Consider the following 16,317-nt stretch of genomic DNA (forward strand, 5'->3'; position numbering starts at 1 on the left):
ATGGGGCAGGATGGGCCATATTATTCCACAGTGACACACGGACGACCTGAAACCACCAAGTCCTCTTTCTTGCTCATACTCCATGGTCAAGGCAGATGGGCAGAGGCTCAGCTCCGTGGAGCTGTGTTGGGACCCTGGACATTGGCAATCTCAAATGTCAGCCATGGTTACAGACACAGATAGTGAAGAGCCAGAGGACTGTGCCCTGGCTCCGAAACCACTTGACCCAGAAGTAGCAGGTTGCATTTCCACCCAACAAATGGCCATACTGGTCCTATGGTTTGGGCTAATGATGAGGGATCTAGAGAACATGGAGATCTGGGGAACACTCATACCCCTTCTCAAGACCTCACTTTGGTCTCCTGTATGGGTGCTGTTAGAAAGATTTGAAAGTCCGAGGAGCTGACACCATCAATTGCTAATGAGGATGTGGAGCAACAGGAACTCTCGTCATTGCTGGAAGGATGGAAAATGCTCCAGCCACTTGGGAAGACCACATGGCAGTCTCCTACAATCCAAACAGTGTTCTTCCCAAAGGATCCCCTGTTTTATTCTTAGGAATTTACTCAACTAACCTTAAGGCTTATGTCAGGGACTGGAGAGACAATTTGGCCGTTAAGAGTTCATGCTGATTTTGCAGAGGACCCAGGTTCAGTTCCCAGCTCCCACAGTCAGTTAATAATCACTTGTAACTCCAGTTCCAGAGAATCCAACACCCTCTTCTGGCCTCCTCAAGCACCTGCATGCACATGGTACACATGAACTCACTCAGGGTGCGCACACACACACACACACACACACAATCAATCAATCAATCAATGACTCAATCAATCAATGTAATAAGCTGTTCCTTTAAAGATCTACCTGGCTGGGCAGTGGGGGGGTGGCACATGCCTTTAATCCCAACACTGGGGGGAGGGCAGAGCCAGGTGGAGTGAACTCTGTGAGTTTGAGACCAGCTTGGTCTATAGAGCAAGATCCAGGACAGGCACCAAAACTACACAGAGAAACACCATCTAAAAAAACAAAAAAAAATGAATAAATAACTAAATATCTACCTGACCCTTTTCTGACCCAGCACGATGGAGACCACACCACTCCTTGTTCCTCAGGGTATGTGGTCATATGGACAAGGCAGTGCACTAGTCAGAACATTGACATCAGAATATGTCCTACCATGTCACCAGCCATGTGACCCTGGGATCTAACCTACCCTCCTCAGCCTCAGTTTCCTCCCCAGAGTAAGAGAGCCCAAATTCCCACTCCCCAGTAGTAGGGAGTTGAGAGAATATGTGTGAGCCACTGAACCAGGAGCAAGTGCACAAAAAGCCCTCAGAGATGACCCTCAACTAAGTAGCTAGGGATACAAGTCAGTCAGCTGGAGCAGCCACATCAGGTCGGCAGGGCTTCTGGGAGGGGAGAGGGAGGCCTCGTGGGCAGTGCTCCTCAGGAAGGCTCAGGTACAGGTGCTCAGGGTAGAGATGAACGAGAGAGGATGAGGGGTCACTCTGGACCCAGGGCTTATAGAAGCAAACCCATGAGGCTCCACTGAGCATGGTGTTGGGGCTGGAGGAGAGGTGGCCAGCAGCTCACAGGCAGGCAGGAGAGGAGCCTGGAAGGGCCAGGAGGAAAGCTCAGAGAACAGCAGCACCTCCATTCATAAGCCATCCCTCTGGCGTTGATCAGCTTTGGCCTCTTTGGGAAGCTGGCCAGCTTTTCAAATTTAGCTAGTAGGTGATGACTTCTAGGAGAAGAAATAGGTGCTGTGGGATGTTCTGTAGGCTGTGATTGTGCCGCTCTGATTGGTTGATAAATAAAAAGCTGATTGGCAGGCAGCCAGGCAGGAAGTATAGGCAGGATAAACAGACAAGGAGAATTCTGGGGAGTGGAAGGCTGAGTCGAGAGATGCCAGCCTGCCGTCCAGGGAGCAGCATGCAATGGCACACAGGTAAAGCCATGGAACACGTGGCAACATAGAGATTAACAGAAATGGGCTGAGTTTAAGTGTAAGAGCTAGTCAGTGGTAGGCCTGAGCTAATGGCCGAGCAGTTTTAATGAATACTTAAGCCTCTGTGTGTTTACTTGGGTCTGAGTGGCTGCAGACCGGGCGGGACACAGAAAAACTTCCGGCTACACGTGGGAGTAAGGCTAACATCTGTCCTGCACAGAGAAGGGTCCAGCCCTGCTATAAGTCTGCCGTGGCCTCAACAGCTCAGCCACCCTTGGCGGATTCACCCTTCAGAGCAGCTCATGCCCAGAACCCCCGCCCTGAAGCCTTGGGCCTTCTGGTCTAGTCACCCCCAAGAAAGGGCAGACATTGGAGCCTTCAAGACAAGCCTTGGCTCTTAGATTGGGTGGGATGGGGATATGAACTTAGAGGTAGAAGCTGTGAGGCTCTTGAGGGCAGTCGCTGGCTCTCCCGTCTGTCTTGGGGCTCCTCAGGGCAGCATGGGGCTTCTACCTCAGTTTCTTCCTTCACATCCCACATGGAGATCTGTCCTGAGGCCCCCTTGGGATGGAGGGTAAATTCCTTGCTTACGTACAAAGCTCCCTCTGCACACTGCTCCAAAACAAGACGATGGGGGGCTCTGATGTCCTGTCCGGCTTCAGAACTGCGCTCTGGCCTAGCCTCTGAACAGACAGTGCGATGATGGGCCGATGAACGGCCAACGAGGGGGCCCTGGGTGGTGTGGCTGCCAGAAAAAGCCGAGGATCATCTTCCTCACCCTTGTGGCCAGCAGAACTTGGAAGAGGGGTGGCTCCCACACCCCACATGGCAGGGGCTTCCTGGGGCCCCCAGGCCTAGGCCTGTCTTGTAAATAGTTTAACTATGTTTACATAGCAGTAATATGCGTGTTACCTTTCACAGCCACCACATTCCAGAGAGCAATCTTGGGTGATTTACCTTGCCCTGCATGGCTGCCAGTCCCTGCAGTGGGTGGGTGGCCTCTGGGTCTAGCCCCATGGTCCTGGAGAATTGTAGGTGCCCCACCCCCCGCCCCATGGCCCTACCATGTGTGTGTTCCAAATGGGGATTCATCATCAGGCTGCGGGGGGTGCTCTAAGGAGTCTGGGGAGCTGGGGGGAGGGTGTGGCACCTTACCTGAACCTTGCTCACCTCTGTGCTCCAGACAGCTGAGTTCGAACCTTGCCCATCACGTTTATGGTGATGAATGGTGGTGGCCTTTAGCCCTACTTCCAAGCTAACCCTGGTGTCTGGTGTGGCGGCCACAGAGATAAAAGTAACAATGTGCTTTTGTTAGACTGCTCCTGCTTATTTAGGAAGTGCAGCCAGTGAGTCCTTCTTACAGGCACAAAGCTAAAGTGAGGACACTATACAAATTGTCCAAGGACATGGAGACCGAGGGACAGAAGAGTCTGACACAAAGGGAGCAGCCAGTCCTTAGGTTCCTCAGCCCCGCAGCTGGGACCTGGAATGGGCGGCATGACCAACTGGAGACATGGGGACCCAGGATTTGTCAGATGTCTATGGAACAGTCCACATGCACGAATGCTGTGTGTGCAAATACCTGGGGTACACTAGGTGGGGAATGGGTGCCTCCCACACAAATCTGTATGTGTGCCTACAGCCTACGAGTGAATCCCCACACATCCTATCCCACACGGCATGCCGGGCAAAGGACAATAAGATCCAGTCAACGTGGTCCTCGTGGTTGCTAAGAGCCAGCCTCCATCTTTGGGGGATGGCAGACCCACCTCTGGAGACCACACTTCCTGCTCAGTTCTACAAAACTGGGAAATCTTAGGATCTCCCGCAATGACCCAACCAGGGACTCAGGGTGCTTTCGGTGGGGCTCGGGCCCCTTTCTCAACATAAATGGAATCAGTAACAATGTCTCAGAGAGGCTCGGCCCTCATGCCTGCCTGACCTTCCAGCAGTGGCTCAGCTCTCTGGCTGCCTCCACAGCTAGCAGAAGGACCACAGCAGGAGGCTTCCAGATGCCCAGTCCCTGGGCTGGCCAGTCTTACCTCACACTGAGTTACATGGGCCCTACTAGGCAACAAGGGACCAGATCTTTACATGGAAGCACCTGCCATAGACTCCTGAGGCAGGAGGTGGGCAAATGACCCACTGGCCTGGACTGGCCTAGAAGTGAGGTCTGAAGGGACCACTTTCGGTCTAAGGCCCAGCTGTTGCCTACTTAAAATTCTTAATTTTGCTTTGTTGTTTGCTTTTGTCTTTCTCTTTTTTTTCTGCAAATTATGTAGTCAGTCCTGCCACGGGCTGAGGCTTTCTCGGGGTAGGATCGGTACAGACCTCCCCCAGTCTGACTTCTTGCACACTCTCGCATGGCCCTCAGCCTCCTGCTCAGGGCTGGTCCAGACCACCCAGATGTGGGTAGCTGTGGTTTCCTGGTGCCCACAGCTCTGCCACAACATGTGAAGATGCCCTTCGGCGGTGCGCTCCAGTGGCGGTCCTCTGTCACCCAGCCTGTGGTTGCCTGCCTACCACAGCCAGGACACAGAAACCTGGACACAGCTCTCAACCTGCCTCAGCAGTTGGTTGAGAGCCCAGGGGTAGACTGGTCCACCCCAACACTGATAGGCTTTAGCTCTCAGGCACCCAGTTGCCTCTGCTTTCAAATGGAGAGTCAAATGTCTCCTCGGCCACATTGATGGGAAGATGTCGGGTCTGATAATTTGAATATTGTCACTAGTCCCAGAAAGGATTAATGCTGGTCTCAGGAAGTTAGTTCACACCAAGAAGAGACAGTTTAAAAGAGCTAGCCTGCTCCCTGAGTCTCTCTGACCTCTGTGTGACCTCTTCTACAGGCATCACTGCCTACCAACAAGCTACCATCTACCATGAGCCCCTTCCCAAAGCCAATCAGGTGTTTTGAGCCTCCGGAACTGTGAGCTTCTATAAATTAACTTCTTTTCTGTATAAAGTACCTTTGTGCCCCACCCTAGGTATTCTTGTTATAGCAACAGAAGATGGATAGATATAGCAAGTAGCAAATGAGAGGCACCTAGTAATAAGCCCAATACCCCTTGGTACCTGGAGAATATTTAATTTCAGCAACTTTCCTTAAAAGATAGTGTCTCATGTGGCTCAGGCTTAAAGCATTATGTAGTTGAGGGTGGCTTTGGACCTACTGTTCTCCTGCTTCCAGCTTCCTAGTGCTGGGATTGGCAGGTTTAGCTGATGGCTGAGCATGGTCCTCAGCATGCTAGGTAAGCAGTCTACCCACTGAGCTACATCCCAAGCCCAGGTTCAGGCACTTCTTGATGGAGCGTTTCCCGAGTGCCCACGGAAAGCCACACAGCGATGAGCAGCTGCCGCTCCCGGAGTGCACAGCCTTCGCGCGGCCGAGTGGCTGCCAGCAGAAGGGTAGGACACTGAATTACAGTCTACATGGGGTGCTGGCATTCGTGTGAAAATGGGGAAGCCTAGGCCTACTCTGGGACCCCCGGAGCTTCATTTTTAAATGGTGGTGGTCGGAGGACGACTTTCAGAAGTCAGTTCTCTCCTTCCTCTATGGGAACTGGGGAGCAAACTCAAGTCCCCAGAGCTTCGGGGGGAGCCATCCTGCCGGTCCATGGAGCTTCCTTCCTTCCTTCCTTCCTTCCTTCCTTCCTTCCTTCCTTCCTTCCTTCCTTCCTTCCTTCCTTCCTTCCTTCTTGCTGCATTCACATTCCTCTGTGTCACCAAGCTGCTCCCAGTCCGGTCTGAGCAAGGTTTAGAGAGGGCAGCTGTGACCTGGAAAGGCTCTTCGAAAGCACAACGTTTAATAAGGGGGCTCAGCGGTAAAGAGAGGTCCGGTGCCCACCAAAGGGCCACGGTGGTGTGACACCCCTCCCCCATCTATCTTTCAAAGACCACTCTGCCTCACTGTGGAGCAGGGATACAGGGCAATGATGGACACCAAGGGCTGCTGGGAAGCAACTGCGGTAAGCCAGACACCTGCCTGTAGGGGCCTGGGTGCCCTGGTGGGGGTTGCCTTAGAGGTTTGGAGGTAACATCGTTGCTCTCCTGCCTGCCTGCCATGCCGCTGACAGGCCCGGAATGGCCATCCTTCCCTCCTTCCCTGGCTTTGATGGCCTGTCCAGCCCGTGGTCCCCAAGGCTCTGAATTATTCAGCCCGAGAACCAGGCAGTGAGTCGCATGTCTGCCCCAGGCCGCAAAATAGATTATCTTTTTTTTTTTTTTTATTAGCTATCCCTTGTTAACTTATAATTGCGATCATGTAACATTTAATAGAGGCACAAAGCAATCTTCATCGCTGGCCCACAGTCATTCATTAGCTAACAAGATGGAGCGGCTCATAAAAAAGAGCCGTTAAAAAAAAATTCCGGAGAAATGGAAAGCGGGTGGTGAGGCAAGCTCTGGTTAACAAAGGCGGAGGCTGGGGGAGGCGGGTCGGGTGTGAGCTGAATAGCCCGGTCCTGATAAGCCACAAAGCAGCGCCGGCTGCTCCTCCTGCCCGCTGCCTGAATCAGAGGAGCTGGGATGTGTTGGAAATCCAGCAATGTAATTAGCAGGTTGCATCATGCCTCCATTATAAATTACAATGGGCACAAAGAGGGTGGATGGAGGGGCAGGGATTAGATGGGGTAACCTGATCCCCATGCCAGAGGGGAGGGCAGAGAACTCAGGACCTGCCACCCGGACACTCAGCCACCTGAGTAGCCTCTACCTATCCGTGGCACAGGACGGGGGATGGGAGGCGGGGGCGGGGCACGGACTACACCTGCTCAATGGCTGCTTTGTGCAGCCTGGGAGAATGATTTACTAACTGGGGGAATCAGGAGGTGTGAAAGAGGATGGCCCTCAACCCTGCCATTGTCTCCTGTCTCCTGGAATGTCCTCTGGCTCCGCCCACCCATGCACCTGTGCACACGCTGGGTCTCGGGGATGGACACCAGGTGAGGAGCTTTCTCTGGGAGCTGAGTGATAAGATCTAAAGGGGCTGAGCAGAGGGGCGGAGCCACCAGTCCGGGGGTTATTGAGACTCAGCAAACAGGGGGTGACCCACGGTAGCTTCTTTCTTAGAAGAGGTGAGGGGAAGGGGTTGGTGGTAGGAGCTCAGGTCCAATGACAGATGAGCTCCCTCCTAGGACCCATCCTGAATTTTACCACTTCTGAACGGGTGGTGTACAGGAAAACCATTTCACCTCTCCAGACCTCAGTTTTCCCCACTTCAATCTACCTGCTGGCTAAATGACCATGGTCAGTAATTTCCCATTCCTGTGCCTCAGTTTCACCAACAGGTCTTATCACAACTGGCTGTATAACCTAAGACAAACTACCCACCCACCCACCCACCCCCTTTTTGGATCTCTGTCTCCATTTACAAGGATAGGTGACCCATGCAAACTTGAACAACCCCGCTGGGCCTAGGCAGCCAGTTAGCCTGGGAGGCCAGGGAACTGGGCTAGTAGCCCTGCAAAATCTGTGAATCAGAGCCTAGTGAGGCGGAGGTGAAGGCACAGGAAAGGCATACTGAGGTGTGGATGGCATCACTCCACCTTCGCCCGTGTGGAGACACACCCTGTTCTTCCTCCTGGTGTGAGCTTGCCTTTCAACCTGGCCTCTGCAAACAGCCTTTACTCCACAGTGTTTTCTTAGCAGCCCCATTCCTGTGTGCAGGAAATAATCCCATTAACTGTATTATTGCTACGGAGGAAAGACAAGGAAACGGCTGCCCTAAAGTTCAATGAACTCGGCTCCCTCTTGAACGGAAAACCACAGAGCTGAGGCAATTGCCCAGTAGCAAACTTTCTTTGAACACAGCTTGGCTGTGTGAGTGTCGTTCTGCGTGCAGGGTGTAGGAGAGAGAAAGCAGCTGCCCCTGAGCCGCCAGCCACCCTCAGTCACTCCCAGGTCTCCAACCTCTGTGGGCCCCGGTTTCCTCAAAGTGAGGAGATGGGACACCGGTAAGGGTCGGGGAGTGGGCGACCGTCTCAGTCGGCACTACCCTCTCTTGGACCCCAGCCCTGGCTGTCCCCTCCATTTCTGCAGAAGCCTCCTATCTCTTTATTAGACACCCTGCTAGATATTGAGTCTGATCACTTATGTCCCCGCTTAAAGGCGTAGAAATGCCAGCTCTGTAGTGCCGTGCGTTAGCGGGTTCCCAAACTGTTAGAGCCCATGGATGCCTTCCTTCCCAACCACTGCTCTCCAGTGTCCCTCCAGCTACCCTGAACCAGCCGGTCCAGTCCCACCTAACACACCCCAAGTTACGTTGCCCCTCTGTACGCTGTTCCAACTGCCCATTGCCTGTCTCTGTGGTCAATTCAGGTTCAGCCTTTAGAACCCCACGCCAGCATCACCTTCTGCTACAGGCCCTCCTCTGGTCTGTGCCCTACTCCTCCACAAACTTGGGGACAGTTCTGTCTTCCCATTCTGCCTGTACCATGTCTCTGAGCACCCCTGAACTCCTTGGGGGAGGAGCCAGAGACTGGGGGGAGGGGATAAAATAGAAATAGCATATTCATTGACCTATTCATTTATTTGTGTCATCTGAGTTCCCATTGAGGTGGGGCTGGGACACAGGTTCCAGTCTCAGCCGCTCTGGACACTTACAAGATACTCCAGGCTCCTCGGAGGCGTTTGCCTGGGATGTTGCCGAAGCAGATTTCCAGTATGGGCTGACCTCCAAGTGGGCAGAACCCTAGGATCCAGAGAGGCAGAGGCCTGCCCTCCCGGCTTGCTGGACCAGGACAATCAGCAAGCTCTCTGTGGGCAGCAGGCTCCATCAACCTTGGTCAGCAAAAGGGGGATGAGGAAGAAGAGACAGTGAGGGGCATCTGGAGGTGTCGCTGTACCTGCGGGGAGTTCTCCCTGCCCTGCCATCATTAATGAGGTGGCTGTCCTTGGGCCCATATCATGGAGCAGGTGACCACTCTTCTGCTGGGTCAGGATGACATGAGATCCCTAAATTGTGACGTCACCCAGGCATCTGGCCTTGGGTCAGTCTGCTTGCGAGTGGAGTTCCACAATAACAGCAGCTCTGGCTGCTGGGTTCCCTTCTCAGCAAGCAGAGTGCACCCCAGGCGTGGGCATTCCTGTTGGGTGGGCAGGAAACCAGGCTCAGAGACAGGTGGGCCCGCAGTCTGTAAGATATGTGCTCAACCCAGAGAGCAAGGATCTTGGCTGCAAGCACCTTTTCCTGCTGACCCATCTCACCAGCCTCTCAAGTTTGGTCCACATATGTACACACAGAGACATGAGTGACAGCAGCTATTGTTGGTTGCTTTTACTCTTTACTCTTTGTTCTTTGGCTCTTTGGGGGGGGGGCACTGACGCCCAGCTCCCAAATAAATACACGGAGGCTTATTCTTACAAACGAATGCCCGGTCTTAGCTTGGGCTTGTTTCTAGCCAGTTTTTCTTAACTTAAATGATCCCATCTACCTTTTGCCTCTAGGCTTTTACCTTTTTCTATTTCTGTATATCTTTTCTTTCCTTCTTATTCTGTGTCTGGCTATATGGCTGGGTGACTGGCCCCTAGAGTCCTCCTCCCCTCCTTTTCCCTCACTCCTCTGACCTCCTCTTCCCAGATTTCTCCTATTTAGTCTCTCTGCCTGCTAGCCCCGCCTATTTCTCTCTCCTGCACAGCCATTGGCCCTTCAGTTGTTTATGAGACCAATCAGGTGATTTAGACAGTCACAGTAACACAGCTTCACAGAGTTAGACAAATGTAACACATCTTCAACTAATATTCCACAACAAACAACAAATGCACGTATTGGGTGGCTACTGTGTATGGCACACTTTGCAATGCCTTATTTTCATCCAACCAATGTTATGTATTGAGGACTTGGCACTGTCTTAGGAGCTGAGGCCATGGAAGTCTCTTCCTCGGGGAGGGCGGTATAAACAAACCTGGGCTAGGAGTAATGGTGAATGCCTTTGACCAAACAGAGCAGGGCGAGTGAACCGAGGCAGGGGGGCAAGTTTTCGACAGGCCCTGTGACTGTTCGCAGGCGAGAAACCACACTCCCTACCTAACGGATAAGGAAAAAAAAGATTGGAGGGAGACGTCCAGGCCTGCCATCCAACCTCAAGTCACCTCCAATGCATTTTGGGGCCACCCAGGGGCTTGCAGTCCCCAGCCTTTTGTTTTATTGTTCATTCTGAGCCCTATTGTATCACAAGGCAAGACGGAAGCAGAGCCCATGTGGTTCCCAGAGCAAAGAACCAGGTTTGAACTCTGGGCACAAGGATTCTGCTCCGGGGGTGGGTGTGAGGTTCATGGAACTCCCCCATCCAAGGCCAGGATAGATGCTGAGTGTTGAGTGTGTGCACGTTCATGTGTGTGTGTGTGGGGGGGAGGTGCATTGTGTTTGTGTGTGTACACATGTGTCTGTATATGTGTGAAGGGCAGATGACAGTCTTGGGTGCCACGCACCTTGTGTTTCAAGATGTGGTGTCTCACTTTTTACCTGGAACACCAATTCAGCTAGGCTAGCTGGCTAGTGACCCCGGCCATCCTCCCGTCCCTTCCATTCCAGTACTGAGACTACAAGCACATGCCACCATGACTGGCTTTTTCAGGTGGGTTCTGGAGTTCAAACTCAGGTCTTTGCATTTGCCCAGCAGGCACTAAGCCCATCTCTTCAGCCTGCTGACTGCTTTTGAAGGCTCCGTGGGGTCAGATTCCCTGAGGACTGGCTATCCACGCTTGAGTCTGAAAGCTGGCCTTGTCCCCACAAGCCTGGCGTGACCTATGGCTGTTCTGGCCACCCACGAGGGTTGCAGCCTGAGCAGACAGAAGTCCAAAAGTCAAGAGGCCAGGCTTGACCCCTGGGGAGGAGAGCTGGCTCCTGTGGAGAGAGCTTCCCTGGGCCCGGAGGAAGTCAGCTCAGGCCTGGCCAGGCAGGGAAGCGGCTCAAGGGTAGGCCCAAGTCCTGGGTTCCTTGGTGTCTACAGCTGCTCCTGGGACCACCCCATGAGATAGCGCTACTGAACCCCCCCCTCCCCAGAGACCCACAAGGAGCCAGGACTGGGGAAGGGGGGCTTTTCTCAGCAGGATTTTGGGTGTATGTGTGTGTGAGTGTTCAACAAGGAGGGGCCTGCTCCACTTCTGAGCCTGGAATTTATACAGCCCCTCGTTGGCAGCTGTGGTTTATCTTGAGTGAAAGAATAATAAACTTGTTTGACAGGATGATGTATTCAAAGCATCCGCCATCACAGTGCAGAGCACTGCCTGCTGTCAGGATGTCTGGTGTGGTGGGGACCGTCTTATCAAGTGTTTGGCCCCCGAGTATTGTCAACAACATGTTGTTTGCGGGCTTGGGGTAAGGCAGAGATGGGCCTGGTTGGGGGAGACGGAGGGGAATTTGGCCATACCGAGAAAGGATGGCCATCCAGATGGAGTCAGAGAGGATTCTGCCTCTGATGGAAGGAAGCCCAGGCACAATTTGGGCCCAGCCCCCTTCTGCCGGTCCATAGCCTACTTCTGCCTGGGAGAGAATCCGCTCCTCGGACCTCCACACTTCTGTAGGGACAGATGTGGGCCACACAGAGTTCCACAGGATCCCCCATTCTCTACCTCCCTTATCTTCCTTAGCAGAGCAAAGAAACTAGCGCGAAACGATAAAACTTGGCGGGCGCTGTGTGGGAAGGTGTGGATCGCTTGCCAAGCGTGAGAGAGGCTTGGGCTCCATCCCCAGTAACACCACAGAAATAAGTGAACACATAAATCAATAAACTATGCCAGCTAGCTGAGCCTAGGCCGAGTGAGGGGCAGTCACTGAAGCCTGGCTCCAACCCCACCCCCAACACCTCTGCTGGGCAAACTCTGGCCATTCCCATGGTCACTTAGAGCTTCATTTCCTCTCATACTAAGTGACTTGACTATGCTCGCCACCTCGGGTATCAGCTAACTGACTGGCCACAGAGCCAGGTGAACACTTGGAAAACCTACAAGAAGGCGAGCTCAAAGGACCTCCCCCACCCGAGTCTCCCTGAGCTTCAGTCACCAGAGCGTGCTTTCCTCTCAGTCTGCCTGGGACCGAGAGGTTCTCTTGCCCAACTCTGAGCCCTCTTGTTTCATCCTGAACTCTGTTCCCCCTTGCAAATCTTCCATTTCAGTTTTCTCCCAAGCCACCTCCTCTTCTGGCTCCGTGGTCCCGATTTTTTTCCCTCTTAAGCTCAGGCCCCCTGCAAAACCAACTCCGGGACTCCTCCTGTTTGATGATTGAGATCTCCGGTCCTTCTGCTAAAAAGCAGGGCAGTGCTCCTAGAAACTGCTGGTGACAGCCAGTGGGACCGTAGGGATGGCGGCAAGGGGAGAGGGAAAGGCCGCCCTGTCCACAGAGGACTGACCAAGCACTTGGCTCCACTTCAGGACTCAGTATAGAACCTCACAGCGTCTCCTTTTATCTCCCATTTTGCAGATTCAGACACTGAGGCTGGAGAAGGCTCAGGATCAAGTGGCCTCCCAAGTTGTACTTGACCTCCCAGCTGCAAAAAAGGCAAAAAGAACCCCACCCAGAGCTCTCAGGAGCCAAGGCCTCCTGGAGCAAGCAAGGGAGCCTGGGAAGGGACTGAGGCCAGGCATCTGGCAAGGAACACAGGCGTGAGTGAGCTGGGGTACCTGGGCTGGGGACAGGAGTGCCCCGCAGCAGACAACGGGTTCCCGCAGGCCTGGCCCCTCATTCACTTCTTCATCTGCCCCCCCCCCTTCCTTCCTTCTGTTGTCTGTCTAGGAGCCAAGCCCTCTGGAGTCCAGCATCATCATTATCCTCCTGATCTTCCTCTTTCCTTCCTGGGCCTGAAGTGCCTGCTGTGTGCCAGGCCCTGGGCCCACCATTGTCCACGTCCCCATGGCCCCTGGAGGCAGCAGAAGTGGGCAGACACCTGGTGGTGTGCATTCACAGAGTCAGTCCACATCCCAAAGTTTTCCACAGTAGGTGCCAGGACCACAGAGATGACCAAGCCATGCTCTGCCTGCAGCCGGTTCAGGCTAGCTGAGGACATGAGTGGGAACTCTTGCTTCCAGCCCCAGACAGCTGTGAGAATGGTGAACAGGAAGCAGAGGGAGAGCGCTGTGGATCCCCGGAGGGAAACGGCTGTGCCTTTGAATGTGTGTTTAGTCATTCGCTTATTTCATCAGTTGTCTGTTATTGAGCATCTGTGGCCTGGGCGGTGCTGGGAATAGCCAGAGGACTATGGGAAAGGCAGGCTTTCCAATGGGCAGACCACTCTTCGAACCCTTTTCGAGGACAGGCTGAGCTTGTGGTAGAGGCTGCAGGTGTGGGGGCTGGGCAGCAGCAGATGTGGGAAGTCAGTAGTGGTTAGGAGGTGCGGGCATGTTAGGTTGTAGACTGGATCAGGTAGATGGGAGCCTGCAGTGGGAGGCTGGCATCTGAGTTATTCTGTGTTCCGGTTCTACCCAGGGTCAGACCACTGCAGGCAAAGATAGAGTGGAAGGGTTGGGTCTCTGGAACAGCAGGAGGACCTATACTCTATCCAAGGACATACATGTGGAACTTTGGAAATGATTCTTTAGAACAGAGGGCTTCATTGTGAAGACTCCCACATCTGCCCCACCCTGGGGTAGATTTACATGTCTATTTACATGTGTTTGCATAAAGTATGATCTGATCCATATTCATTTCAGGCATTTTGATTTATGTCATTTCCCTCCTTGCCCACGAATTTCGCTTCTTCTTCTGGAAAGGCAGTCCCCATGGGGACCACATCCAGTTTAAGAGTCTCCCATTGTGCCTCTGTGGCATTGCCTGGTGGTGGCTGGCCATTGTTTTCCTGATTGGTGATCTGCTCACCTCTCTCGGCTCTGCTCTGCGTAAATTGGCGTGAGGGAGCTCGGCGTCCCTGAAGACTCATCATCCTGGACGCTTTCACTGGCCAGAATGAGAGCCGCCTGGGGACAGTCAGCGGGAGAGCAGCTAATGGAGTGATGAGTGAACGTCGCCTGCAAGTCTAGGGGCCATCCCATGTGGGTTGCTTTTGCTGACCAGAGAGTTGGGGGCCTGGACAAGGCTGGGCTTGGGACTCCTTCCAGGGCCTGACTCCAGCCGCTAAGACTGCGGCGCACATCTCATAGGCGCCCTCTATGCTTACAAGTAGACGCAGGAACGGAGGCAGGCCTTGCAGGAATGCTCGATACTGTGCGGCCTTAGGCAAATGCTCCCTTCTCCATCGGCTCCGAGTCCCTCGATTTCTCCTTCTCTGCCACCAGGGTCTTCTCAGTGGTGGCGTTTGCAAATGCATGTTGACAACCTAAGCTCACCATCTGGTTCCCAGAGATGACCTTCTTGTCAGAGAAACAGAGCAGCTACCCTGCCATGGCGAACACATGTTCTCCTTCCTCTCCTCTGGGCCCTGGCAACTTCCACAAGGGATTCCTGCTTATTTGATGCTGGTCAGGACTGTGAGCATGTGCTGGGGTTGGGGAGCAGCCTCCACTCAGTCCATGACCAGCAAGAGTCACCCGGTGGGAGTGACAGGGAGCCAGTGGCATTTCAAAGCCTCTCACCTGGCCAGCCCTGACTCCTGGCTGAAAAGTTCTGGGTCCTGCTCTCCTCCCATATCCCCTCCACATACAGGCCCTGCTCTGTGGGAGACATCTCAGTTTATCATCCACAGGTCCTTACTAAATGAGGTGGCTTGAGCATCCCTTATCCAAGGAAAATGGCTTATCTCCCATGGTCACTCACTCGCCAGATTCCAGAGAGCCATTCGACAGGCCTCACCCAGCATCTTGCTTCTCCTGCCCAGACCCACCGATACTTCATGGGAAAAACAGACCCCAGTGGTCCTCCCTGTTAGTCAGACAGGGATGGAGGAGGATGCACATCTGGAAACTGTGTGGGCTCTGGGATGCCAGCCCACGGTCCATTACCTGACAGCTTCCCACATATTCTCATCCCTGTGGATACAGATCCCAGGGTCCACTCTGCACACTGCCGCACCAGCTTCAAGAGCAAAATGATATTGCCATCTGTGGTGTGTTTATCTCCTTTCTACCTCCGACTGGGGCTCCTGAAGAAGGGCTGTGTCTCCTGCAGCCTGGGGATCCTGAAGACAAGCCATATCGCCCTGACACTTGGGTTCCCTGAGGACCTAGCATGTCCCCTCCAGACTGGGTCTCCTGAGGATGTGTCAGTTGGGCTCTGAGGAAGAGCGGTCAGGATGACCTTGGGGATCATTAAGTCACAAATCTTACGTAGATTCTAGGTTACCAGCCCAGGGTAACACTTTGATGAAGGGGGGGGGGGGACTTTCCTACCTTTGCGCACATGCGCGCACTCACACACACACACACACACACACACACACACACACTCATACACATACACCCTTAATCTGAAGGGCAAGTTCCAAAAGGTAAAATTTAGAAGGAAGGAAAGGAGAAAGAAGGGGAGGGGGATGGAAGGAAAGGCGTGACCGGGCATAGAGGAAGAAGGAAAGGCGCTGGGGGGGGGGGAGCTGGAAAGAACAGGAAGAAAGAGAAGAGAGAGAGGAGGCTCACAGTCCCTTCTCTTTTAAGCTCCTGGAGGATAGCTTATTTGTTTAAAATCCCCTTATCTCCAGCACTTGTCTCCTCACCGGCTGAGGGGCCTGAGCGCAGAGGCTGGCTCCTCTCCCAGTAACAAACACCGGGCTCCATAAACGGCCCACAAGCCACAGGGCCCGGCCCCTGCCTTTCCCGTCAGTCTGCACCCACTGCACAGCCCTCCTCTGATGTGACTCTTGTGATGGACCAGTGGACTCGGTCATCCATGCTCCGTTGAGGCCCCACCTGCTCGGTCGGTCTGCTCCTCCCGTCTTCTCCCACCCTGCGCCCTCCTCAGGCCTGGCACAGCTTCCCCCTCAGGGGCCTCACCCTGGAGAGGCCTCCCAGCCTTCACCTCAGCCATTCTCCCCTACCCTACCCTGTGGGGCTTTTCCCTAAGTGCTGCCTCCTTCTAGAAGCTTCCCCTGATGCGTCCTCTCCTCTCTACTTCACTCCTTCACTCGTTCATTCTTTCAACACATGCTTTTGAGGCCCTGAGATGCGCCAGGCATAAGAGATAAAGGGCTTGGGAGTCTCGGAGACCAGGGGAGGAAACAGAATGTCAACAGTCAATTAAAGCCTTTTAGGGTGAGCTTCAGTTTCCTATCTGCTGGCCAGCCCACGGCAATAACGTCTAACGACCTCTGAGGGTTTACTGTGTGCCAGGCACTATTCTGACTGTTTTACGTGGCATATCTCATCTAACCCTCAGAACAGCCCTCCTGGGTAGGGCTATTATCCTACTTCACAGAGGACAGGGCCAGGCACAGAGGTCTGAAGTAACTCGCCTGAGGTCTCAGCTGATGAAAGCCGGCCTTGAGAAGAAA

Source organism: Peromyscus leucopus, chromosome 16_21, assembly GCF_004664715.2.
Source record: "Peromyscus leucopus breed LL Stock chromosome 16_21, UCI_PerLeu_2.1, whole genome shotgun sequence".
NCBI lineage: Eukaryota > Metazoa > Chordata > Mammalia > Rodentia > Cricetidae > Peromyscus > Peromyscus leucopus.